Source organism: Vidua chalybeata, chromosome 8 (genome assembly GCF_026979565.1).
Source record: "Vidua chalybeata isolate OUT-0048 chromosome 8, bVidCha1 merged haplotype, whole genome shotgun sequence".
NCBI classification, from domain to species: Eukaryota; Metazoa; Chordata; class Aves; order Passeriformes; family Viduidae; genus Vidua; species Vidua chalybeata.
This window is the reverse complement of record NC_071537.1, coordinates 36,497,428-36,522,917: the sequence shown is the minus strand read 5'-3', so window position 1 is coordinate 36,522,917 and position 25,490 is coordinate 36,497,428. Positions and strand designations below refer to the sequence as shown.

General features: G+C 50.2%; 1 long non-coding RNA gene across 1 annotated transcript; it reads left to right on the top strand.

The window, feature by feature from the left end:
- The first annotated feature begins 4,047 nt into the window (after positions 1 to 4,047).
- LOC128791879 (uncharacterized) lies at positions 4,048 to 8,991 on the top strand. The gene is made up of 3 exons (XR_008432205.1): positions 4,048 to 6,723; positions 6,775 to 8,036; positions 8,148 to 8,991. It is a non-coding gene; the product is annotated as an uncharacterized LOC128791879 (long non-coding RNA).
- Positions 8,992 to 25,490: the final 16,499 nt, after the last annotated feature.

The window sequence follows — 25,490 nt, the reverse complement described above, 5'->3', positions numbered from 1 at the left end:
AACTGGGGGAAGCGACTGTCGTATTGTTTGTGTTGAGTGTGAGAAGGCACTCTAGAAGATGGGTCAGAGAAAAAAGTAAATCTGCTGAACCCATGGGTGGGAGAATCTCGGTAAAACTTCCACTAGGCTTAACGGTAAAGTATTGGGATGCCTTTCCTTCTAGAAAAGGAAAAGATAGGGTTAAAATGATCCATTATTGTATGAAAATTTGGGGGGAGTAAACGGATAGGGGGAGACCAGCTGTATTGGCCCGTGTTTGGGTCGTTTGAGGATTGGATCTGTCAAGCTCTAAATATATATATATATTAACTCCAAAGAGCCCTTTAACCAAGAGGAGAGCCAATATGCAGCTCTTTGGATAGTGGGAGAGATTGAAGAAAGCTTTCCAGTTGTATTCAGGGGTGGACCCCAATACCCCAGAGGGTGAGACACTTTTGAAGGTGCATTTTGTGGTCGATTCTTGGGTGGACATTCGGAAGAAGTTGGAGAGGTTGGAGGGATGGCAGGCGAGAGGATTGGATGAGTTGTTGTGAGAGGCTCAAAAGGTGTGTGTTGGGAGAGAGGATGAGAGTTTTAAAAAGCAGTCTGGAATCGTGTTAGCAGCAGTGGGGGGGGACAGCGGAGTCCCCGGGGTGGGGGGAACTGGAGGCCAGTCCAGAGGTCGGACTGACGTCCAGCGAAGATGGTTTGAAGGGAAGTCGAGAGTTGGTTTGAAGGGAAGTCGAGAGGTGGAGAGAGCATTGTCTGTTTCTATTGTGGGAAGAAGGGACACATGAGGAGAGAGTGTCGGCAGAAGATTGCTGATGAGGAACAGTTCAAAGAAGATTAAGGGGGTCGGGGGCTCTATCTACTGGGGACAAGAGAAAGAACAGAGCCCCTGGTAAAATTAAAAACAAGAATATGAGTTCCTTGTGGACTCAGGGGCGGAGAGATCAACCGTCCTGACCCTTCCCCAAGGGTGTAAGGTTTCACCTGAAATAATACAGGTGATTGGGGCCAAAGGGGAACCCTTTGGAGTACCTGTAATTAAGGATGTACTCTTAGAAAGTGATTCTAAATTAGGAATTGTGTCATTTTTACTAGTTCCAGAAGCAGATTATAATCTATTAGGGAGAGATTTGATGGTCGAGTTGGGGATAGGGATAGAGGCAAAAAAGGGAGAACTAACAGTGAAACTATATCCTCTCCGGGCTGAAGACGAGAAAAAGATTAACCCAGAAGTTTGGTATACCCCCGACAGTGTGGGGAAATCAAATGTTGAACCCTTTGAGGTAACTATCAGGAACCCAGAAATCCCTGTCAGGATTCGGCAATATCCCATACCCAAAGAGGGGAGGGAAGGACTAAAAACAGAAATAAAGAGACTTTTGGAAAAGGGACTTTTAGAACCCTGCATGTCCCCTTTCAATACCCCCATTCTGCCGGTAAAGAAACCGAATGGCAGTTACAGATTGGTGCATGACTTGCGGGAAATCAGTAAAAGAACAGTTGAGAGATTCCCGGTCGTAGCCAATCCACATACTGTTTTAAGCCAACTTGGCCCAGAAAACCAGTGGTATAGTGTAATAGATCTTAAAGATGCTTTTTGGGCCTGTCCCCTTAAGGAAACTTCTAGAGATTATTTTGCTTTTGAATGGGAAGACCCGGATACACATAGAAAACAACAATTGAGGTGGACAGTCCTTCCCCAGGGGTTTACAGAATCCCCAAATTTGTTTGGGCAAGCTCTGGAACAAATATTGGCAGAATATTCACAGGGGGAGGGGATTGTGCTTCTACAATACGTAGATGATTTATTAATTGCAGGGAAAGAAGAAGAAAAAGTAAGGGAAGAAACTATAAAACTCCTAAATTATTTAAGCCTTAAGGGACTCAAAGTTTCAAAGTCGAAATTACAATTCGTGGAAGAGGAAGTTAAGTACCTCGGACACTGGCTGACTCAGGGGACTAAGAAATTGGATACTGATAGAGTCCAAGGAATACTTTCCCTGGAAGCTCCAAAAACTAAAAGGCAGGTTCGACAGTTACTGGGACTTTCTGGGTATTGCAGACAATGGATTGAAAATTTTAGTGGGAAAGTTAAATTTCTGTATGAAAAATTAACAACAGATGGGCTATTAAAGTGGAGCTCTGAGGATGAGACCCGGTTAAAATCATTGAAAACTGAATTGGTCAATGCCCCGGTTCTCAGCCTCCCGGATCTAAAAAGACCATTCTTTTTATTCATTAATGTCAATGAAGGGGTGGCATACGGGGTGTTAGCCCAGGAATGGGCTGGCGGAAAGAAACCAGTGGCATATCTTTCAAAGCTTCTCGACCCTGTTAGTCGAGGGTGGCCTGCCTGTTTGCAATCGATAGTGGCTGCTGCCCTTTTGGTAGAAGAAGCAGGAAAGATAACTTTTGGGAGTGAACTGAAGGTTCTATCTCCTCATAACATCCGTGGAGTACTACAACAAAAAGCGGATAAATGGATAACAGATGCCAGCCTCCTAAAGTATGAAGGCATCCTAATTTCTTCTCCTAGGTTAAGTATCGAAACCACAAGCTTACAAAATCCAGCCCAGTTTCTATATGGGGAACCAGTTGTGGGACTAACTCATCATTGTCTTTTGCAAATAGAGGAACAAACAAAAATAAGACCAGACCTCAAAGAGGAGGAATTAGAAGAAGGATATCGATATTATGTAGATGGATCCTCTCGGGTCCTTGAAGGGAAAAGGAAATCTGGGTATGCTATTGTGGATGGGAAGATTCTTAAGAAAATAGAATCTGGTCCTCTTAGTCCCAGCTGGTCAGCACAAGCATGTGAATTGTATGCAGTGCTCAGAGCTTTAGAACTGCTAAGAGGAAAGGCTGGGACCATTTCTACTGATTCAAAATATGCTTATGGGGTGGTTCATACATTTGGTAAAATCTGGGAAGAAAGGGGACTTATCAATTCACAGGGAAAGGGGTTGATACATGGGGAATTAATTCGGAAAGTGCTCCAGGCCTTGAGAGGTCCGGAAAGAATAGCTATTGTTCATGTAAAAGGACATCAAGTGGGGATGGGAAACTCAGTACAGGGAAATAACTTAGCCGACCAGGAGGCGAAAAAGGCAGCTCTAATGAGTTTAAAACCATATAAGGGGGGGGTCGCACAAAGGGAAAATTGCTCCACTTGTGGAGCTGACTTAGAGGAAGAACCATGTTGGGCTTGTTGGGATGCATACGGAATTGATTCGATACAGTGCGCCTGTGATAACCCCCAAAAGGAACATTGATGGTGCCACGGACTCATTAATCATGAGTGTGCCTGTGAAGACCCCCAAGAGAAACATTGCCGGTTCCATGGACCCATTAACCATGTGTTAGCCTTCACGGTACAGGAAAAACAAAAACTAAACCAAATGGGGGTGAAGGAAAAAGAGGGAGGCAAGTGGATACTACCGGACAGGCGGGAGGTACTCCCAAAAAGAATGGCAATGAGGCTCCTGCAAGCAATCCATGAGAAAACCCACTGGGGAACTCAAGCCCTGGTTGACCAATTTGCAATTAAATATATGTGTATAGGGGTCTATAATCTTGCAAAACAGGTAACCCAACAATGTTTAACCTGTCAAAGAATAAATAAACAACAATTAAGAGAAATACCAATGGGCAGAAGGGAACTGGTACAACGACCCTTTTCACATATACAAATAGATTTTACAGAATTACCAAAAGTGGGGAGGTATAAATATTTATTGGTACTGGTAGACCACTTAACCCATTACGTGGAAGCTTATCCTACGGCCCGAGCTACTTCGAACACTGTGGTAAAAGTATTATTAGAGCAAATTATCCCCCGGTATGGATTAATTGAGTGTTTAGACTCAGACCGGGGACCCCATTTCACCTCTAAAATTGCAAAAGATGTCCTGACAGATTTGGGAACTCAATGGAAATATCACACCCCATAGCATCCACAGAGCTCGGGAGGGTGGAAAGGATGAATGGGAAGAAAAAAAAAAAAAAAAAAAAAAAAAACAAAACAAAAAAAAAAAAAAAAAAAAAAAACAAAAAAAAAAAAAAAAACACACACCAAAAAAAAACCCCAAAAAAAACCTCACAAAGTTAATGCTGGAAACAAAAATGTCATGGGTTAAGTGTCTACCTCTTGCCTTATTGAACATTCGAACTCAACCCCAAACTAATGTGGGAATCTCTCCATTTGAAATGTTATTTAGAATGCCCAAAGATCACCCCTGCCTAAAAGATTCTCATATTAAATTTTACATCACCCAAATTATGAGCAGAGGGCAAGAATTGAGGAAGAAAGAAGTGTTGGCACAGAGACCACCAATCCATAAGATAAAACCAGGAGATCAAGTATCACAGAAACGGCAGTCAAGACGGCCGAAAAGGGGTGGACTCACGCCAGCCGAGTGAAAGGCCCGGTTGCCACAAATAACCAGTGAAGAGTGACTAGCCAGCCTGGGAACTTGAAAGTGACTCTTAAGAAAAACTAATGAACTCTGTGGACATCATCCAAATCAACCATAAGGGGAAGCAAAGGGATACAATTACAAACTAGCTAAAGACTATATAGTGATTTGTAACAAGGAAGGTTGTGGAGATTGTTATCCTTTTGTGTGCTTTATATGTAAAATTTGCCAAGAACGGTGGTGGGTCCATTGCCAGAGGGGAAGACCACCAATTGGGGTTTGTACTGAGTGCTATAAAACTCAGCGAAAACTAACTGAAACTGTGCTAAGGATAGGAGAATTGGAAAATTGGTGGGTCAGTTTTGGATCTGAGTGGTGGGAAATATTTACCAAGGGAGTATACCCTGAGTATTTTTGTTTTCATACTAACGAGCCCACTCCATTTGCTGCTCAGGTAATAAAAGGGTGTTGTCGAAAGGAACTGAAGGGGATTCCTTGCAACCCACTTCTGGTCAAAGATAAGAACTGGGAACAGTACAAGGCTAGGCAGGAGCGGAAAAGGGGACGCTCAGGCGAGTACTGCTGCTGCCGAGAAGATGGTTTACCTCGCGGCTCGAAGCACCCGAGTCGGCGAGCGAGGCAGAGAGGAAAAGGCCAAGCCCCCTCTAAGTGGAACAATGCTGAAATGCTCCAACTATTGCCAGCCGAGTACTAGGATCCCTCAAAGGACCAGTCTAAGTGCCTCCGAAACACCAAGGGAGCAGCAAGCCAAAAAGGGGAAAACAGGATATTACAAAACAAAATCAAGGCTAGGACTCCACCCTTATTGGCGAATTATTAGTTTTCTATTGCTCTGTCCTAGTGGTGTTTCTAGTCAGGACAATGCTAAACACTTTACTTCTAGCCTACGAAACAGCAAAGCGATTTGATGAACGAAATGGTAAAAGAGAAAATGGGGGATTGTGATAAACTGTGGTAACTTGTTTGTTCATCAAAGGAATTGGAATATTAAAGGAGGAAAAATAAAATTAAAGTATGAGGGACTAGCTTGCTTGTTAGGAGATAGGGGAAGCATCTGTGAAGTTGGGAAACAGCAACTCGTGGGTTTTACTAAAAAAAGGACAATAAAGAAGCAACTGCTACAAACCGCAAGGCTATAGGCATATTGCAAGGCTATAGACATATTGCAAAACGCAAGACCGCAAGTATGATTAATCACCATTTAGGGAGCTTTTCTTAGCTTCTCTTGCAGACACAGGCTAAGGATGTTGGGGGATGGCCGGAGCTGATTATGAAATCAGCGACCACCAGGCAACAGCCACCGGACTAGACAACGTAGGAGTGCTCCGGGTACGCCCATCATTGTCCGGAACCGATTGTGAAACCAACGATCACCTGCCTCGACACAACGCAGACACGATGCAGAGGGATGCTCAAGCTACGCCCACCGCTATGGCAAGAGACGCGAATGAAGAAACCTCCAAGAAACTATAAAAGAGACTGAATAAGGGGGGTGGGGTGTGGGGCACTGCAGTGTGGGACACTGCAGGAGGGGCGGTTAGGAGACCCCTACCCACCCAGCGCTGTTTTGCTTGCTACTGCTTGCTGTAATTAATAAAATTCTAATTGACCTTCAAAAGGCTGAATCAAATTATTCGCCTCAATTTATCACAGGGAGAAGGCTAAAGGGAGGGGAAATATAACATTAACCAGTGGGGAAAAGGGAAAGGAGTGTTCTTGGTGGAAGAACTAAAGGGAAAACGTGGAACAGAGAAGATTCTAGGCTAAGGGGCAGACTTGAACAATAACTGACAAGACAGGGGGAGGGTACAATTCTCCTACAAAAGGGGGTGGAGAATTCATACAACTGCTGTTTCCCATGGCAACCCTAGACTGCCTTCCCCAACCCCTCCTCCTACACCAGTGACAGCTTTTCACACTGAAGGGCAGTGCTACTGTATAACAAACACTTAACTCTTAGCCCAGCCGGGCTCGCTGGCTACTTTTGCAAGCTTTTTACCAACTAGCGATGCTTGTAAGCGGTGCTTGTAACTCCTAGCTTGTACCACGCTGCCACTAGCTGCGCTATCAGCTAGCGGCGTTCAAAGCAGCTCCTCAAACCGCGGCTTGTGCCCGCGCGCCCGCTGCGCTATCAGCTGGGCTGCGCCTAAAGCACCTTTGCAAGCCCCGACTTAAGCCCCGCGCCGCGCTCCCCTCGCTCGCCAGGGACAGCCCGTGCCACGCATGCGCCCCACCCGCTCTATCAGGTAGAGTGGCTGCTAGCCGCCCCGAGCATGCGCACTACCCGCACTAGCAGGTAGTGTGGGCTGAGAGCTGCCCTGCGCATGCGCACTACCCGCACTAGCAGGTAGTGTGGGCTGAGAGCTGCCCTGCGCATGCGCTCTCTAGCACTGCCGCGCCGCGTCTCTCTATCTTAGCAACGCCGCACCGCGCATCACTGTTCCACTCACACATACACACACACGCACAAGCACGCACGTCCGGACGTAACAGACACACTACACTGCAATCGGGACACACACCACACACTGAAATCGCGATTTCGCCCTCCCCGAGCCGCGCTATCAGCTGGGGAGGTCCTCCCGCCGCCGGCCTCTCCCCCGATGGCGGTCTGCTTGCAAGCCCCTAGGCAAACCTGCGCGCAAAAACATCTTTTTGCGACTTATCAGTGCCAACCTTAAGAAAATAAATTAATACACACCGCTTTCATCCGCTAGTCGACGGGCCGTGGTATGCTTCCCGCAGTGTACAGCCGAGGCGCAGAGTCCCTCCGGGGAAAAGCCCCGTGGCGCCTGAGGGTGTCTGCTCCCAACCGGACCTGCGGGTGAGCAGAGCAGTCCCTTCGTGGTCGCCAACTGAAACGATACGCGGAATAAATCAAGAGATTCCATAACCTGGGTTAGTTATGAAGTGGGTATGTACGTCAGCGCCCGGGACAAGTGAGATAGCTCTCCAAAACTTGTGCCCCGAGCCTCAGTCTGACCCACACTTTTATTAAAGATGTTCCATATGCAATACACTGCACGACTTTTTCATGCGTATTCAACCCCTGGCCCCGCCTGTCCTCGCTTCCCATGCTAAGTAAGTCCACGCCCTTCTGGGCATGCGTGGTTTGCTGTGGTGGTCGTACGGGGGGTCTCTTGGTGGTCCTGAGGCTGAAGATTATGGTCTTCCTCATGATTGAACTTTTGAACTTTTCCTCTCTGCGCGTGCGCTTTTGGTCCTTTGGTGCTTATCTGAGTACGTCTGTCAGTCTTGATAGGCTTAGAGACAGAGGAGCTTCTTTATCTGGGTTCTTTGCTTCTTCTGGTATTGTTCTTTATGCAAAAAGCTTCAGAAATTTGCATTTTCCCTTGCCCTTTGTATTAGGCAGAGGTTTCTTAAGTAAAAGGTTGAAAATTCAACAGATAACTCTACAAGCTAAATTAGAAATGCTTAATTCATTTTGTTAACCTAACTCTAAAAATCTCTGTTTCACCTCGAGAGCTGTCACAGAGCAGAAGGGCAGCTGAGATGCTGAAAAGCAGCAAAGCAGAACAGCCTGCCTCAGCTTCAGCAGTGTGCAATTGACTGAAGGCAAAACACGAAGCAGCAGAGCAGCGGGCTTCTGTGCGCACTGAAGGCAATTGCAAGAATCCAGCAGCTGCTCCTTGCCAAGCACAGTCAGCTGCCTAGGTTCTTGCTTCTTGACCAACTCACAGTTGCCCTTCTTTTCAGCAGCTGCCACCGTGTTCTCTGCATCTCGGAGCCTCTGGGGAGCAACAAGAATTTCCAAGGTGGTGTAAGAGCCCGTCTGAAGCCCCTCATTTTCCGTTCTGCCTTCCAATTGCCACGAGAAAGAATCCCTTCCTCCACTGCAGTTCCGGCTTAGAACAGGACACAGTGCAGGTGCAACCACTGAACCGTCATGCTAGCTGTTCCGAACAAGGCCTGGCAAGAACTTGGCAAGGACTTGGCAAGAACTTGGCAAAGACCTGACGTGGACCCAGCACGGGACAGCCTGATGCGCGGCCTGCTTCTAATCTCCGTTCTTAAGCCAAATGAACTTTTGGGGTGTCTCCCGGGGTCCTTCATTGAAGACCCCTCATCTGCCTCGTTACCACTGTGACAAACAAAGAATGAGAACCCTCCTCCCAAGGACTGAGACTGAGACCCCTGCTACAGGGAGGAGGGGAAATTGGTGGTCTGACCACTAATGACATGACCTGCTTCCCTTCAGTGATTCAAATGGACTCATTCTTCATTGTATTCGTCTTGCTTTTGTGGTTTCTGTGGACTCAGCTGTTCCCGCGTGGCGATTACAATGGACTTTTGTTGTTACACTTGCTCCCCCCTCTTTCCTCTGTGGACTATAACTGGAGCCCCGAGTCGACCAGAACTTCGGAGACTCCCCCGACACGACAGACGGAACCCCATCGTCCGGACCACTGAGGATCTCGCCTGTGTTGGTAGCTATTCCCATACCCCTCTTCTCTCTCTCTCTCTCTCCTTTTATCTCCTTTCCGATCCCCACTATCGCATTTACTGTTTTGGCCCCTAATAAAGGTGCATTTGTTGTGATTAACTGATAGTCCCTTGTTGTTTGCCTTTTTGCACTTTTGGGATCGGTGAAAAGAACCATCACGACACCCCGCAAGAAGCGGATCGTGACATTAAAATTGGCGTCACGGACAGGATTTCTGTCTAGACAGAAGGGTTGCAGCTGAAAAGGCACCCACACTGTCTTTGGAAATTCACAAAGGATCCACTAGTGCAAAAGGCGGGACACTTGTTTCGTTGTTGTTGTGTATCTGGTCTGGGAAGGAAGGGACAACTTGAAGCAACTAAGCAGAGCCTCCCAGGCAGATGATTGTCCTTTCACCCAGCCAGGGAAGCGAAGGGCGACACAGCGAGGGCTGTGTAGTTTTGTGGAACTTAAGTTTGTAGCTCCCTGTCGTGGTTTTGGTCCCTTCACAAAATGAGTGACAATCTTAGCCTTGAAATTAAAGCTGAATTTTATGCACTACTAGCCAAACACAATGCCAGACCTTCTACGGAAGGAGAAAAATGGGCACAGAGTAATTGGTTGAACTTAGAAAATGTTATTGATAGAGTGTGTTCATTACAACATGAAACAAAATTCAAACTGGGCAAAAATAAAACTATCTTATGCTCAGTTTTGGGAGCTTGTCTTATGGCAGCTATAGAAAATGGCTTCGAGCGAAGAAGTGAGGAACATGCTCTAATAGACTCCCTTCAAAATCTAGTTGAAATTTTGCAAAAACAGTTCTATGAAGCAAAAGATGTGATCTATGCATTGCGAGCTGCCTTAACAGAGGAACATGTTAACAAATCACATCATGCTGATTCCTCTACAGAGCCTGAGGAGAAGGAAACTCCTCACATGAAACAAATCTATCCTCATCAAGAACTTGAAGCAGCAAGTAATTGTGGGGAACATTGCTGCCATCACTTGAGACCCTTGATTAAAACTATCTCAGTGTATAGCTATCTCAGTGATGATGATCTCCAACCTCACATCACAACCAAACACATACCATCACAACTAAACACTGCCACTGAGCTAGCTAAGCTTAAAAGGGAATATGGACACCCTCCACATGAATCAGAAACAGAATATGTTTTCCGGGTGTCCCTCACTGGTGGTGATCAAATTCAATTAACTGAACAGGAAGCCAGTGGGTACTGGGGACATGGTGTCTTCTTAACAACAGGAGAGAAAGGTGACACATGGTCCCTGACACAGCGTGCAGCTTTTTGGGCCGGGGGAACAAGCCCCTTGGAAAGGGGAGATCCCATAGCTATAATTAGTACCCCCGACCAACTCTTGGAAAATGTGCACAAAGCTGCTTGCCTGCAAATGACTCACAAAAAGAAATTAATTCCTGGCTTTGAATCCCTGATGCAATTACCTGTGAAGCCCGAGATAACGACCCCTTGAATTTGTGGGCTTCCAGAATCACTCAAACCTACAGCAATTCTCCTTCCAAAAACGATAGCAGCTGTATCTCCTGTAGAAAGACCAGATAGATTTCCTAGTAAGCAGAAGGACCCATTTGTTCCCCTTTATGACTTGTTGAGGAAAGGGGTGAAATGGGATTGGAGTCTTTCTCAGGAGTCAGCATTGCAATTGCTGATTTTTGAAGCAACAGCTCATCAAGCACTTGCAGACCCCTATCCATCCTACAGATCCTTTCCAGGTGGAATGGGGATTTGCCTCCTCAGGGCTGTCAGTACACATATGGCAGCGGGGTGCTGAGGGTCTGACAAGACCTGTTGGTTTTTACTCCCGTGGTTCCAAAGATGCTGAGAAAAGATACACTACCTGGGAAAAAGGATTGTTGATGGTTATCTTAGCTTTCCTAGAAGTAGAAAAAATTGCACGAAAACAACCAGTTGTATTGAGAGGCCCCTTCAAGGTTATTAAGACAGCCACTAGTGGGACTCCCCCTCCTGACGGGGTGGCCCAGAGGGCCTTAGTGAGAAAGTGGTATGCTCAGGTTGAACATTACTGTAACTTCTTCTCAATGACAGAAGGATCTGTAAAAACTTTACCAATCCAAGAAACTGAGAGCTTGGACAAACCTGCCTCTGTAATCAAAGTAACCCCTCCTTTCTGCCCCAAACAATCAGCAAACTCTTGGTTTACTGATGCTTCTGCTAAAGGGAAAGGAAAAGTATGGAAATATAGGGCAGAAGCCCTCCACTTTTCCTCTGGTGAGCAAATGATTACAGAGGGAGAAGGTAGTGCACACATTGGGGAGCTGATAGCTGTCTGGCGTGTTTTTCAACGAGAAGCACAGAATTCCTCTTTGGTCTGCATCTACACTGACTCCTATGCTCTCTACCAAATGATCCTAATAATCCAGCTCATGACCCTGGCCAACCTGTTCTGGTGGACCTCTCTTACTATAGGACTAGTAGCACTTGTGCTAAAACCCCCTCTGAATAAATATGCATGGGAAGCCTCTGGTGCTCTAGGGAAAGAGCATTGGACAAATACATGCTGAATAATTCCATCATTCTAACTTTTCTGCCTCTCGGTGGCAGAATTCTGTTGTGTTTACTTTTTCAGAAGAACTCCAAGGGACATGAAGACCACCTAATCCATGATCAAACTGGTAATACTTTTCTGCATCCTACCACAACCCCATGGCCAGAAACCAGCTGAGTGACTGTGGTCTGAACTAATTGTGGTAGCATGCAGAAAAAGTGAAAGGATCTCTTTAAGCACAAAAAGGTCTGCACGCACCCAAGCGTACAGGATTGTTGGCACAATTTTACACTAACACAGACTGCAGAAGTGGTTTGTTTATGGGGAAAAAACACCAAAGGGCTTTCTTTTAAGTTTATAATAAATGCTGTAGCTCAATCTACTACGGTTTATACCACCACCACTACCACCACTCGAGCCCAGCCACCAGTTATGCTTACCCCGAAAATTTTTGAAGTTGGACCATATATAATCAAGAAAACTGGGCAACAACAGATATTATTTGATCCGGCATGGTCTCTTAAACAAGTCAAATTCCTGATGCAAAACAATGTCTCAGAAATACAACCAGCTTGTTCACCCTTTTTGCAAACCTCTTTTCAGGCTTGGACAGCCTGGCTGCGACAGTGGAACCCTCCTAAAAAGCGGGTGCCAAGAGACATTAACTGGTGTTGTGGGAACAGAATTGGGAATCAGTTCAGAGGTATTAATGAATAAATTGGCTTCTACGACTAGAGATTTGACCAAAATACAGCAACCACTGCAGTCGTCCTTATCGGCCTTGGGAATACATCAGTGCTTGCTATCAAACATTCTACCAAATTGGGAAAAGATAAATGTGAAGGATAAAAAATTGATCATTGATGCACTTAATGCCACACAAAGCAATGTTTCCTTAGCTCTTAGCTGTATCCAGGCTCAATTATGAATGCAGTCAGTTGCTGCCTCAATTATAAGAGAAGGTGAAGAAGGCACTTTTCCTACTGAGATTAGGAAAATAGTCTGGGACAGTGCCACTGACTTTGAAAGAGATTTCCAATCCTGGTGGAATTTAGTGAATTTTACCTATGACCCTAACACAAACACAGCCACAGCATTTTGTGCTGACCATAAGTAATGCCTCAGTGCATTTGATATTCCCTAGCATCGCATTAGCATTAAATCATGATGGACCCACTTTCTATCCTTCTGAACATAGAGAATGGGCCCGTCAAATTGATGACAAATGGCAAACTGTCAATTTAGAGTCCTGTACTATCCGAGAACAACTAGGGTTTATCTGCGAAGGTAACGCAATTATAGCTCAAGATATCTGTTTAGACACAGAACAAAATAGCTGTCATTTTGATATTCATCCTAACGAGACTTCTGAAACAGTCCTTGTATCTACAGGCAATGGGCGTGCCTGCTTCAGAACCGCTTGTGATACTGTGTTTATAGAAAGTACAGTAGTAGATACTAAAAATCATTCAAATTATTGTGCTTGCAACTTTACTAAAATTGCAGGATGTGATTTTTCTTTTGTAGCTCCAGTTACCTTACATGAACTTTTAGAACCCAATCTCATGTTGATTCACAAGCTACTGCCTACTCCCATTGGGATGAACCTTACTTTGGTAAAGCAACTATTACTTCATCAAGATCTAATAGAGATCCTAGGAAAAATCAAGGAGAATGGACAGAAAACTCTGGTAACTGTTCATCATGATGTGCAAGAAATACATCGTGTTGTAGAAAGGGTGGAAAGTGATGCCGAGCACAAGTGGTGGGATAACCTTTTCGGGTGGTCACCCACCGCCACCGGTATCCTGAACAAATTGTGCCATCCCGTTGTTGTTCTTCTGATTTTAGTTATGATTGGTTTTGTTTTATCAGTAATCTTGCTTATTGTAAATTGGAGAATGATGAAACGATGAACAAAATTAACATCTATAATTAATGCACACCACTTGGCCGACATCCTTTACACTATAGATGTTCCCAGGACTGTAGACACAAGAAGATTATAGGGTTGGTAGATATGTTTTACATCATTTTGTTTTATGATTTCCTTTAATCACTGTTTTAATTATTTTTGTTTCTTGATTATAAAATTATACTGAGTAATATCGATGATACTAAGTTTATTACTTTACTGCTTAATATTGATTATACTGGTTTATTATTTGATCAATTTATTGTTTAATTGATTAATATTGATTATTATTTAAACAAACTATTGCTGATTTAATTCTTGTCTTAGTTTTCCTGTTTTCTCTTTCCTTTCCTTTTTCTCTTCCCTTTTCCCTGGAATGTGCTGCCAACACTTGATGAGTCCTGAAGACTCCACGACGACACCATGGAACCCTGCTGATGAAGATCTTTCGAGGGCAATCGTCAGTCACGGGGTGGTGTAAGAGCCCGTCTGAAGCCCCTCATTTTCCATTCTGCCTTCCGATTGCCACGAGAAAGAATCCCTTCCTCCACTGCAGTTCCGGCTTAGAACAGGACACAGTGCAGGTGCAACCACTGAACCGTCATGCTAGCTGTTCCGAACAAGGCCTGGCAAGAACTTGGCAAGGACTTGGCAAGGACTTGGCAAAGACCTGACGTGGACCCAGCACAGGACAGCCTGATGCGCGGCCTGCTTCTAATCTCCGTTCTTAAGCCAAATGAACTTTTGGGGTGTCTCCCGGGGTCCTTCATTGAAGACCCCTCATCTGCCTCGTTACCACTGTGACAAACAAAGAATGAGAACCCTCCTCCCAAGGACTGAGACTGAGACCCCTGCTACAGGGAGGAGGGGAAATTGGTGGTCTGACCACTAATGACATGACCTGCTTCCCTTCAGTGATTCAAATGGACTCATTCTTCATTGTATTCGTCTTGCTTTGGTGGTTTCTGTGGACTCAGCTGTTCCCGCGTGGCGATTACAATGGACTTTCGTTGTTACACTTGCTCCCCCCTCTTTCCTCTGTGGACTATAACTGGAGCCCCGAGTCGACCAGAACTTCGGAGACTCCCCCGACACGACAGACGGATCCCCATCGTCCGGACCACTGAGGATCTCGCCTGTGTTGGTAGCTATTCCCATACCCCTCTTCTCTCTCTCTCTCTCCTTTTATCTCCTTTCCGATCCCCACTATCGCATTTACTGGTTTGGCCCCTAATAAAGGTGCATTTGTTGTGATTAACTGATAGTCCCTTGTTGTTTGCCTTTTTGCACTTTTGGGATCGGTGAAAAGAACCATCACGACACCCTGCAAAAAGCGGATCGTGACAGGTGGGATGCATGAAAAATAAAATCAAAACTCAGGAAGTTTGTCCTGGAACACCTCCCATTGGCATGCCAAGATTGAATTCAAGAGGCAGGAGAGCGGCAGCCACCGTCCTGCAGCTGTCTGCGAGCTTCGCACACAAGCCGGCTTCTTCGCGGCTTCGTTCTTCGCCTCTTGCAAGCTACCGTGATCTCCGGCTGCCGGAGGACAAGAAGCGGCTACTTCGCGCACAGATCACTGGAGCGGCAGCGGTGCGCTCCGAAGCGCCGCTTCTGCCGAAAGACGCCGGCAAGCGGCACTTGCTTTCGGCCAGCTCCGGAGCTGCGTATTCTGCCTCTCTAGTCGCCTACGTCTTAGCCAAAAGCTTTTCCGCTCCAGTTCTCAAGGAGAAAGTGTACCAGCACTGCTGACTTAGCCCGACCTTGCCAGGAAATAAGATTTGCTGCACATTCCAAGGACACTGCACTTTCCTGGGCAAGCTGCAACCTGCTGGCAGATGGCCGTGCTCTCTGCCCACTCCTGCCCAGTTCTTGGTACTAGCGGGCACGTTGACGCCTGGCGAAGGCAAGAAGCCTCGAGAGCTGTCACAGAGCAGAAGGGCAGCTGAGATGCTGAAAAGCAGCAAAGCTGAACAGCCTGCCTCAGCTTCAGCAGTGTGTAATTGACTGAAGGCGAAAAACCAAGCAGCAGAGCAGCGGGCTTCTGTGCGCACTGAAGGCAATTGCAAGAATCCAGCAGCTGCTCCTTGCCAAGCACAGGCAGCTGCCTAGGTTCTTGCTTCTTGACCAACTCACAGTTGCCCTTCTTTTCAGCAGCTGCCACCGTGTTCTCTGCATCTCGGAGCCTCTGGGGAGCAACAAGAATTTCCAAGGTGGGATGCATGACGACTAGGTCAAAACCCAGGAAAGTTGTCCTGGAACACCTCCCATTGGCATGCCAAGAGTGAATTCAAGAGGCAGGAGAGCAGCAGCCACCGTCCCGCAGCTGTCTGCGAGCTTCGCACACAAGCCGGCTTCTTCGCGGCTTCGTTCTTCGCCTCTTGCAAGCTACCGCGATCTCCGGCTGCCGGAGGACAAGAAGCGGCTACTTCGCGCACAGATCACTGGAGCGGCAGCGGTGCGCTCCGAAGCGCCGCTTCTGCCGAAAGACGCCGGCAAGCGGCACTTGCTTTCGGCCAGCTCCGGAGCTGCGTATTCTGCCTCTCTAGTCGCCTACATCTTAGCGAAAAGCTTCTCCGCTCCAGTTCTCAAGGAGAAAGTGTACCAGCACTGCTGACTTAGCCCGACCTTGCCAGGAAATAAGATTTGCTGCACATTCCAAGGACACTGCACTTTCCTGGGCAAGCTGCAACCTGCTGGCAGATGGCCGTGCTCTCTGCCCACTCCTGCCCAGTTCTTGGTACTAGCGGGCACGTTGCAGCCTGGCGAAGGCAAGAAACCTGGAGAGCTGTCACAGAGCAGAAGGGCAGCTGAGATGCTGAAAAGCAGCAAAGCTGAACAGCCTGCCTCAGCTTCAGCAGTGTGTAATTGACTGAAGGCGAAAAACCAAGCAGCAGAGCAGCGGGCTTCTGTGCGCACTGAAGGCAATTGCAAGAATCCAGCAGCTGCTCCTTGCCAAGCACAGGCAGCTGCCTAGGTTCTTGCTTCTTGACCAACTCACAGTTGCCCTTCTTTTCAGCAGCTGCCACCGTGTTCTCTGCATCTCGGAGCCTCTGGGGAGCAACAAGAATTTCCAAGGTGGGATGCATGACGACTAGGTCAAAACCCAGGAAAGTTGTCCTGGAACACCTCCCATTGGCATGCCAAGAGTGAATTCAAGAGGCAGGAGAGCAGCAGCCACCGTCCCGCAGCTGTCTGCGAGCTTCGCACACAAGCCGGCTTCTTCGCGGCTTCGTTCTTCGCCTCTTGCAAGCTACCGCGATCTCCGGCTGCCGGAGGACAAGAAGCGGCTACTTCGCGCACAGATCACTGGAGCGGCAGCGGTGCGCTCCGAAGCGCCGCTTCTGCCGAAAGACGCCGGCAAGCGGCACTTGCTTTCGGCCAGCTCCGGAGCTGCGTATTCTGCCTCTCTAGTCGCCTACATCTTAGCGAAAAGCTTTTCCGCTTCAGTTCTCAAGGAGAAAGTGTACCAGCACTGCTGACTTAGCCCGACCTTGCCAGGAAATAAGATTTGCTGCACATTCCAAGGACACTGCACTTTCCTGGGCAAGCTGCAACCTGCTGGCAGATGGCCGTGCTCTCTGCCCACTCCTGCCCAGTTCTTGGTACTAGCGGGCACGTTGCAGCCTGGCGAAGGCAAGAAACCTGGAGAGCTGTCACAGAGCAGAAGGGCAGCTGAGATGCTGAAAAGCAGCAAAGCTGAACAGCCTGCCTCAGCTTCAGCAGTGTGTAATTGACTGAAGGCGAAAAACCAAGCAGCAGAGCAGCGGGCTTCTGTGCGCACTGAAGGCAATTGCAAGAATCCAGCAGCTGCTCCTTGCCAAGCACAGGCAGCTGCCTAGGTTCTTGCTTCTTGACCAACTCACAGTTGCCCTTCTTTTCAGCAGCTGCCACCGTGTTCTCTGCATCTCGGAGCCTCTGGGGAGCAACAAGAATTTCCAAGGTGGGATGCATGACGACTAGGTCAAAACCCAGGAAAGTTGTCCTGGAACACCTCCCATTGGCATGCCAAGAGTGAATTCAAGAGGCAGGAGAGCAGCAGCCACCGTCCCGCAGCTGTCTGCGAGCTTCGCACACAAGCCGGCTTCTTCGCGGCTTCGTTCTTCGCCTCTTGCAAGCTACCGCGATCTCCGGCTGCCGGAGGACAAGAAGCGGCTACTTCGCGCACAGATCACTGGAGCGGCAGCGGTGCGCTCCGAAGCGCCGCTTCTGCCGAAAGACGCCGGCAAGCGGCACTTGCTTTCGGCCAGCTCCGGAGCTGCGTATTCTGCCTCTCTAGTCGCCTACATCTTAGCGAAAAGCTTTTCCGCTCCAGTTCTCAAGGAGAAAGTGTACCAGCACTGCTGACTTAGCCCGACCTTGCCAGGAAATAAGATTTGCTGCACATTCCAAGGACACTGCACTTTCCTGGGCAAGCTGCAACCTGCTGGCAGATGGCCGTGCTCTCTGCCCACTCCTGCCCAGTTCTTGGTACTAGCGGGCACGTTGCAGCCTGGCGAAGGCAAGAAACCTGGAGAGCTGTCACAGAGCAGAAGGGCAGCTGAGATGCTGAAAAGCAGCAAAGCTGAACAGCCTGCCTCAGCTTCAGCAGTGTGTAATTGACTGAAGGCGAAAAACCAAGCAGCAGAGCAGCGGGCTTCTGTGCGCACTGAAGGCAATTGCAAGAATCCAGCAGCTGCTCCTTGCCAAGCACAGGCAGCTGCCTAGGTTCTTGCTTCTTGACCAACTCACAGTTGCCCTTCTTTTCAGCAGCTGCCACCGTGTTCTCTGCATCTCGGAGCCTCTGGGGAGCAACAAGAATTTCCAAGGTGGGATGCATGACGACTAGGTCAAAACCCAGGAAAGTTGTCCTGGAACACCTCCCATTGGCATGCCAAGAGTGAATTCAAGAGGCAGGAGAGCAGCAGCCACCGTCCCGCAGCTGTCTGCGAGCTTCGCACACAAGCCGGCTTCTTCGCGGCTTCGTTCTTCGCCTCTTGCAAGCTACCGCGATCTCCGGCTGCCGGAGGACAAGAAGCGGCTACTTCGCGCACAGATCACTGGAGCGGCAGCGGTGCGCTCCGAAGCGCCGCTTCTGCCGAAAGACGCCGGCAAGCGGCACTTGCTTTCGGCCAGCTCCGGAGCTGCGTATTCTGCCTCTCTAGTCGCCTACATCTTAGCGAAAAGCTTTTCCGCTCCAGTTCTCAAGGAGAAAGTGTACCAGCACTGCTCACTTAGCCCGACCTTGCCAGGAAATAAGATTTGCTGCACATTCCAAGGACACTGCACTTTCCTGGGCAAGCTGCAACCTGCTGGCAGATGGCCGTGCTCTCTGCCCACTCCTGCCCAGTTCTTGGTACTAGCGGGCACGTTGCAGCCTGGCGAAGGCAAGAAACCTGGAGAGCTGTCACAGAGCAGAAGGGCAGCTGAGATGCTGAAAAGCAGCAAAGCTGAACAGCCTGCCTCAGCTTCAGCAGTGTGTAATTGACTGAAGGCGAAAAACCAAGCAGCAGAGCAGCGGGCTTCTGTGCGCACTGAAGGCAATTGCAAGAATCCAGCAGCTGCTCCTTGCCAAGCACAGGCAGCTGCCTAGGTTCTTGCTTCTTGACCAACTCACAGTTGCCCTTCTTTTCAGCAGCTGCCACCGTGTTCTCTGCATCTCGGAGCCTCTGGGGAGCAACAAGAATTTCCAAGGTGGGATGCATGACGACTAGGTCAAAACCCAGGAAAGTTGTCCTGGAACACCTCCCATTGGCATGCCAAGAGTGAATTCAAGAGGCAGGAGAGCAGCAGCCACCGTCCCGCAGCTGTCTGCGAGCTTCGCACACAAGCCGGCTTCTTCGCGGCTTCGTTCTTCGCCTCTTGCAAGCTACCGCGATCTCCGGCTGCCGGAGGACAAGAAGCGGCTACTTCGCGCACAGATCACTGGAGCGGCAGCGGTGCGCTCCGAAGCGCCGCTTCTGCCGAAAGACGCCGGCAAGCGGCACTTGCTTTCGGCCAGCTCCGGAGCTGCGTATTCTGCCTCTCTAGTCGCCTACATCTTAGCCAAAAGCTTTTCCGCTCCAGTTCTCAAGGAGAAAGTGTACCAGCACTGCTCACTTAGCCCGACCTTGCCAGGAAATAAGATTTGCTGCACATTCCAAGGACACTGCACTTTCCTGGGCAAGCTGCAACCTGCTGGCAGATGGCCGTGCTCTCTGCCCACTCCTGCCCAGTTCTTGGTACTAGCGGGCACGTTGCAGCCTGGCGAAGGCAAGAAACCTGGAGAGCTGTCACAGAGCAGAAGGGCAGCTGAGATGCTGAAAAGCAGCAAAGCTGAACAGCCTGCCTCAGCTTCAGCAGTGTGTAATTGACTGAAGGCGAAAAAGCAAGCAGCAGAGCAGCGGGCTTCTGTGCGCACTGAAGGCAATTGCAAGAATCCAGCAGCTGCTCCTTGCCAAGCACAGGCAGCTGCCTAGGTTCTTGCTTCTTGACCAACTCACAGTTGCCCTTCTTTTCAGCAGCTGCCACCGTGTTCTCTGCATCTCGGAGCCTCTGGGGAGCAACAAGAATTTCCAAGGTGGGATGCATGACGACTAGGTCAAAAACCAGGAAAGTTGTCCTGGAACACCTCCCATTGGCATGCCAAGAGTGAATTCAAGAGGCAGGAGAGCAGCAGCCACCGTCCCGCAGCTGTCTGCGAGCTTCGCACACAAGCCGGCTTCTTCGCGGCTTCGTTCTTCGCCTCTTGCAAGCTACCGCGATCTCCGGCTGCCGGAGGACAAGAAGCGGCTACTTCGCGCACAGATCACTGGAGCGGCAGCGGTGCGCTCCGAAGCGCCGCTTCTGCCGAAAGACGCCGGCAAGCGGCACTTGCTTTCGGCCAGCTCCGGAGCTGCGTATTCTGCCTCTCTAGTCGCCTACATCTTAGCGAAAAGCTTTTCCGCTCCAGTTCTCAAGGAGAAAGTGTACCAGCACTGCTGACTTAGCCCGACCTTGCCAGGAAATAAGATTTGCTGCACATTCCAAGGACACTGCACTTTCCTGGGCAAGCTGCAACCTGCTGGCAGATGGCCGTGCTCTCTGCCCACTCCTGCCCAGTTCTTGGTACTAGCGGGCACGTTGCAGCCTGGCGAAGGCAAGAAACCTGGAGAGCTGTCACAGAGCAGAAGGGCAGCTGAGATGCTGAAAAGCAGCAAAGCTGAACAGCCTGCCTCAGCTTCAGCAGTGTGTAATTGACTGAAGGCGAAAAACCAAGCAGCAGAGCAGCGGGCTTCTGTGCGCACTGAAGGCAATTGCAAGAATCCAGCAGCTGCTCCTTGCCAAGCACAGGCAGCTGCCTAGGTTCTTGCTTCTTGACCAACTCACAGTTGCCCTTCTTTTCAGCAGCTGCCACCGTGTTCTCTGCATCTCGGAGCCTCTGGGGAGCAACAAGAATTTCCAAGGTGGGATGCATGACGACTAGGTCAAAACCCAGGAAAGTTGTCCTGGAACACCTCCCATTGGCATGCCAAGAGTGAATTCAAGAGGCAGGAGAGCAGCAGCCACCGTCCCGCAGCTGTCTGCGAGCTTCGCACACAAGCCGGCTTCTTCGCGGCTTCGTTCTTCGCCTCTTGCAAGCTACCGCGATCTCCGGCTGCCGGAGGACAAGAAGCGGCTACTTCGCGCACAGATCACTGGAGCGGCAGCGGTGCGCTCCGAAGCGCCGCTTCTGCCGAAAGACGCCGGCAAGCGGCACTTGCTTTCGGCCAGCTCCGGAGCTGCGTATTCTGCCTCTCTAGTCGCCTACATCTTAGCGAAAAGCTTTCCGCTCCAGTTCTCAAGGAGAAAGTGTACCAGCACTGCTCACTTAGCCCGACCTTGCCAGGAAATAAGATTTGCTGCACATTCCAAGGACACTGCACTTTCCTGGGCAAGCTGCAACCTGCTGGCAGATGGCCGTGCTCTCTGCCCACTCCTGCCCAGTTCTTGGTACTAGCGGGCACGTTGCAGCCTGGCGAAGGCAAGAAACCTGGAGAGCTGTCACAGAGCAGAAGGGCAGCTGAGATGCTGAAAAGCAGCAAAGCTGAACAGCCTGCCTCAGCTTCAGCAGTGTGTAATTGACTGAAGGCGAAAAACCAAGCAGCAGAGCAGCGGGCTTCTGTGCGCACTGAAGGCAATTGCAAGAATCCAGCAGCTGCTCCTTGCCAAGCACAGGCAGCTGCCTAGGTTCTTGCTTCTTGACCAACTCACAGTTGCCCTTCTTTTCAGCAGCTGCCACCGTGTTCTCTGCATCTCGGAGCCTCTGGGGAGCAACAAGAATTTCCAAGGTGGGATGCATGACGACTAGGTCAAAACCCAGGAAAGTTGTCCTGGAACACCTCCCATTGGCATGCCAAGAGTGAATTCAAGAGGCAGGAGAGCAGCAGCCACCGTCCCGCAGCTGTCTGCGAGCTTCGCACACAAGCCGGCTTCTTCGCGGCTTCGTTCTTCGCCTCTTGCAAGCTACCGCGATCTCCGGCTGCCGGAGGACAAGAAGCGGCTACTTCGCGCACAGATCACTGGAGCGGCAGCGGTGCGCTCCGAAGCGCCGCTTCTGCCGAAAGACGCCGGCAAGCGGCACTTGCTTTCGGCCAGCTCCGGAGCTGCGTATTCTGCCTCTCTAGTCGCCTACATCTTAGCGAAAGCTTTTCCGCTTCAGTTCTCAAGGAGAAAGTGTACCAGCACTGCTGACTTAGCCCGACCTTGCCAGGAAATAAGATTTGCTGCACATCCAAGGACACTGCACTTTCCTGGGCAAGCTGCAACCTGCTGGCAGATGGCCGTGCTCTCTGCCCACTCCTGCCCAGTTCTTGGTACTAGCGGGCACGTTGCAGCCTGGCGAAGGCAAGAAACCTGGAGAGCTGTCACAGAGCAGAAGGGCAGCTGAGATGCTGAAAAGCAGCAAAGCTGAACAGCCTGCCTCAGCTTCAGCAGGTGTAATTGACTGAAGGCGAAAAACCAAGCAGCAGAGCAGCGGGCTTCTGTGCGCACTGAAGGCAATTGCAAGAATCCAGCAGCTGCTCCTTGCCAAGCACAGGCAGCTGCTAGGTTCTTGCTTCTTGACCAACTCACAGTTGCCCTTCTTTTCAGCAGCTGCCACCGTGTTCTCTGCATCTCGGAGCCTCTGGGAGCAACAAGAATTTCCAAGGTGGGATGCATGACGACTAGGTCAAAACCCAGGAAAGTTGTCCTGGAACACCTCCCATTGGCATGCCAAGAGTGAATTCAAGAGGCAGGAGAGCAGCAGCCACCGTCCCGCAGCTGTCTGCGAGCTTCGCACACAAGCCGGCTTCTTCGCGGCTTCGTTCTTCGCCTCTTGCAAGCTACCGCGATCTCCGGCTGCCGGAGGACAAGAAGCGGCTACTTCGCGCACAGATCACTGGAGCGGCAGCGGTGCGCTCCGAAGCGCCGCTTCTGCCGAAAGACGCCGGCAAGCGGCACTTGCTTTCGGCCAGCTCCGGAGCTGCGTATTCTGCCTCTCTAGTCGCCTACATCTTAGCCAAAAGCTTCTCCGCTCCAGTTCTCAAGGAGAAAGTGTACCAGCACTGCTGACTTAGCCCGACCTTGCCAGGAAATAAGATTTGCTGCACATTCCAAGGACACTGCACTTTCCTGGGCAAGCTGCAACCTGCTGGCAGATGGCCGTGCTCTCTGCCCACTCCTGCCCAGTTCTTGGTACTAGCGGGCACGTTGCAGCCTGGCGAAGGCAAGAAACCTGGAGAGCTGTCACAGAGCAGAAGGGCAGCTGAGATGCTGAAAAGCAGCAAAGCTGAACAGCCTGCCTCAGCTTCAGCAGTGTGTAATTGACTGAAGGCGAAAAACCAAGCAGCAGAGCAGCGGGCTTCTGTGCGCACTGAAGGCAATTGCAAGAATCCAGCAGCTGCTCCTTGCCAAGCACAGGCAGCTGCCTAGGTTCTTGCTTCTTGACCAACTCACAGTTGCCCTTCTTTTCAGCAGCTGCCACCGTGTTCTCTGCATCTCGGAGCCTCTAGGGGAGCAACAAGAATTTCCAAGGTGGGATGCATGACGACTAGGTCAAAACCCAGGAAAGTTGTCCTGGAACACCTCCCATTGGCATGCCAAGAGTGAATTCAAGAGGCAGGAGAGCAGCAGCCACCGTCCCGCAGCTGTCTGCGAGCTTCGCACACAAGCCGGCTTCTTCGCGGCTTCGTTCTTCGCCTCTTGCAAGCTACCGCGATCTCCGGCTGCCGGAGGACAAGAAGCGGCTACTTCGCGCACAGATCACTGGAGCGGCAGCGGTGCGCTCCGAAGCGCCGCTTCTGCCGAAAGACGCCGGCAAGCGGCACTTGCTTTCGGCCAGCTCCGGAGCTGCGTATTCTGCCTCTCTAGTCGCCTACATCTTAGCGAAAGCTTTTCCGCTTCAGTTCTCAAGGAGAAAGTGTACCAGCACTGCTCACTTAGCCGACCTTGCCAGGAAATAAGATTTGCTGCACCTTCCAAGGACACTGCACTTTCCTGGGCAAGCTGCAACCTGCTGGCAGATGGCCGTGCTCTCTGCCCACTCCTGCCCAGTTCTTGGTACTAGCGGGCACGTTGCAGCCTGGCGAAGGCAAGAAACCTGGAGAGCTGTCACAGAGCAGAAGGGCAGCTGAGATGCTGAAAAGCAGCAAAGCTGAACAGCCTGCCTCAGCTTCAGCAGTGTGTAATTGACTGAAGGCGAAAAAACCAAGCAGCAGAGCAGCGGGCTTCTGTGCGCACTGAAGGCAATTGCAAGAATCCAGCAGCTGCTCCTTGCCAAGCACAGGCAGCTGCCTAGGTTCTTGCTTCTTGACCAACTCACAGTTGCCCTTCTTTGCAGCAGCTGCCACCGTGTTCTCTGCATCTCGGAGCCTCTGGGGAGCAACAAGAATTTCCAAGCTGGGATGCATGACGACTAGGTCAAAACCAGGAAAGTTGTCCTGGAACACCTCCCATTGGCATGCCAAGAGTGAATTCAAGAGGCAGGAGAGCAGCAGCCACCGTCCCGCAGCTGTCTGCGAGCTTCGCACACAAGCCGGCTTCTTCGCGGCTTCGTTCTTCGCCTCTTGCAAGCTACCGCGATCTCCGGCTGCCGGAGGACAAGAAGCGGCTACTTCGCGCACAGATCACTGGAGCGGCAGCGGTGCGCTCCGAAGCGCCGCTTCTGCCGAAAGACGCCGGCAAGCGGCACTTGCTTTCGGCCAGCTCCGGAGCTGCGTATTCTGCCTCTCTAGTCGCCTACATCTTAGCGAAAAGCTTTTCCGCTTCAGTTCTCAAGGAGAAAGTGTACCAGCACTGCTGACTTAGCCCGACCTTGCCAGGAAATAAGATGTGCTGCACATTCCAAGGACACTGCACTTTCCTGGGCAAGCTGCAACCTGCTGGCAGATGGCCGTGCTCTCTGCCCACTCCTGCCCAGTTCTTGGTACTAGCGGGCACGTTGCAGCCTGGCGAAGGCAAGAAGCCTGAGAGCTGTCACAGAGCAGAAGGGCAGCTGAGATGCTGAAAAGCAGCAAAGCTGAACAGCCTGCCTCAGCTTCAGCAGTGTGTAATTGACTGAAGGCGAAAAAACCAAGCAGCAGAGCAGCGGGCTTCTGTGCGCACTGAAGGCAATTGCAAGAATCCAGCAGCTGCTCCTTGCCAAGCACAGGCAGCTGCCTAGGTTCTTGCTTCTTGACCAACTCACAGTTGCCCTTCTTTCAGCAGCTGCCACCGTGTTCTCTGCATCTCGGAGCCTCTGGGGAGCAACAAGAATTTCCAAGGTGGGATGCATGACGACTAGGTCAAAACCCAGGAAAGTTGTCCTGGAACACCTCCATTGGCATGCCAAGAGTGAATTCAAGAGGCAGGAGAGCAGCAGCCACCGTCCCGCAGCTGTCTGCGAGCTTCGCACACAAGCCGGCTTCTTCGCGGCTTCGTTCTTCGCCTCTTGCAAGCTACCGCGATCTCCGGCTGCCGGAGGACAAGAAGCGGCTACTTCGCGCACAGATCACTGGAGCGGCAGCGGTGCGCTCCGAAGCGCCGCTTCTGCCGAAAGACGCCGGCAAGCGGCACTTGCTTTCGGCCAGCTCCGGAGCTGCGTATTCTGCCTCTCTAGTCGCCTACATCTTAGCGAAAAAGCTTTTCCGCTCCAGTTCTCAAGGAGAAAGTGTACCAGCACTGCTCACTTAGCCCGACCTTGCCAGGAAATAAGATT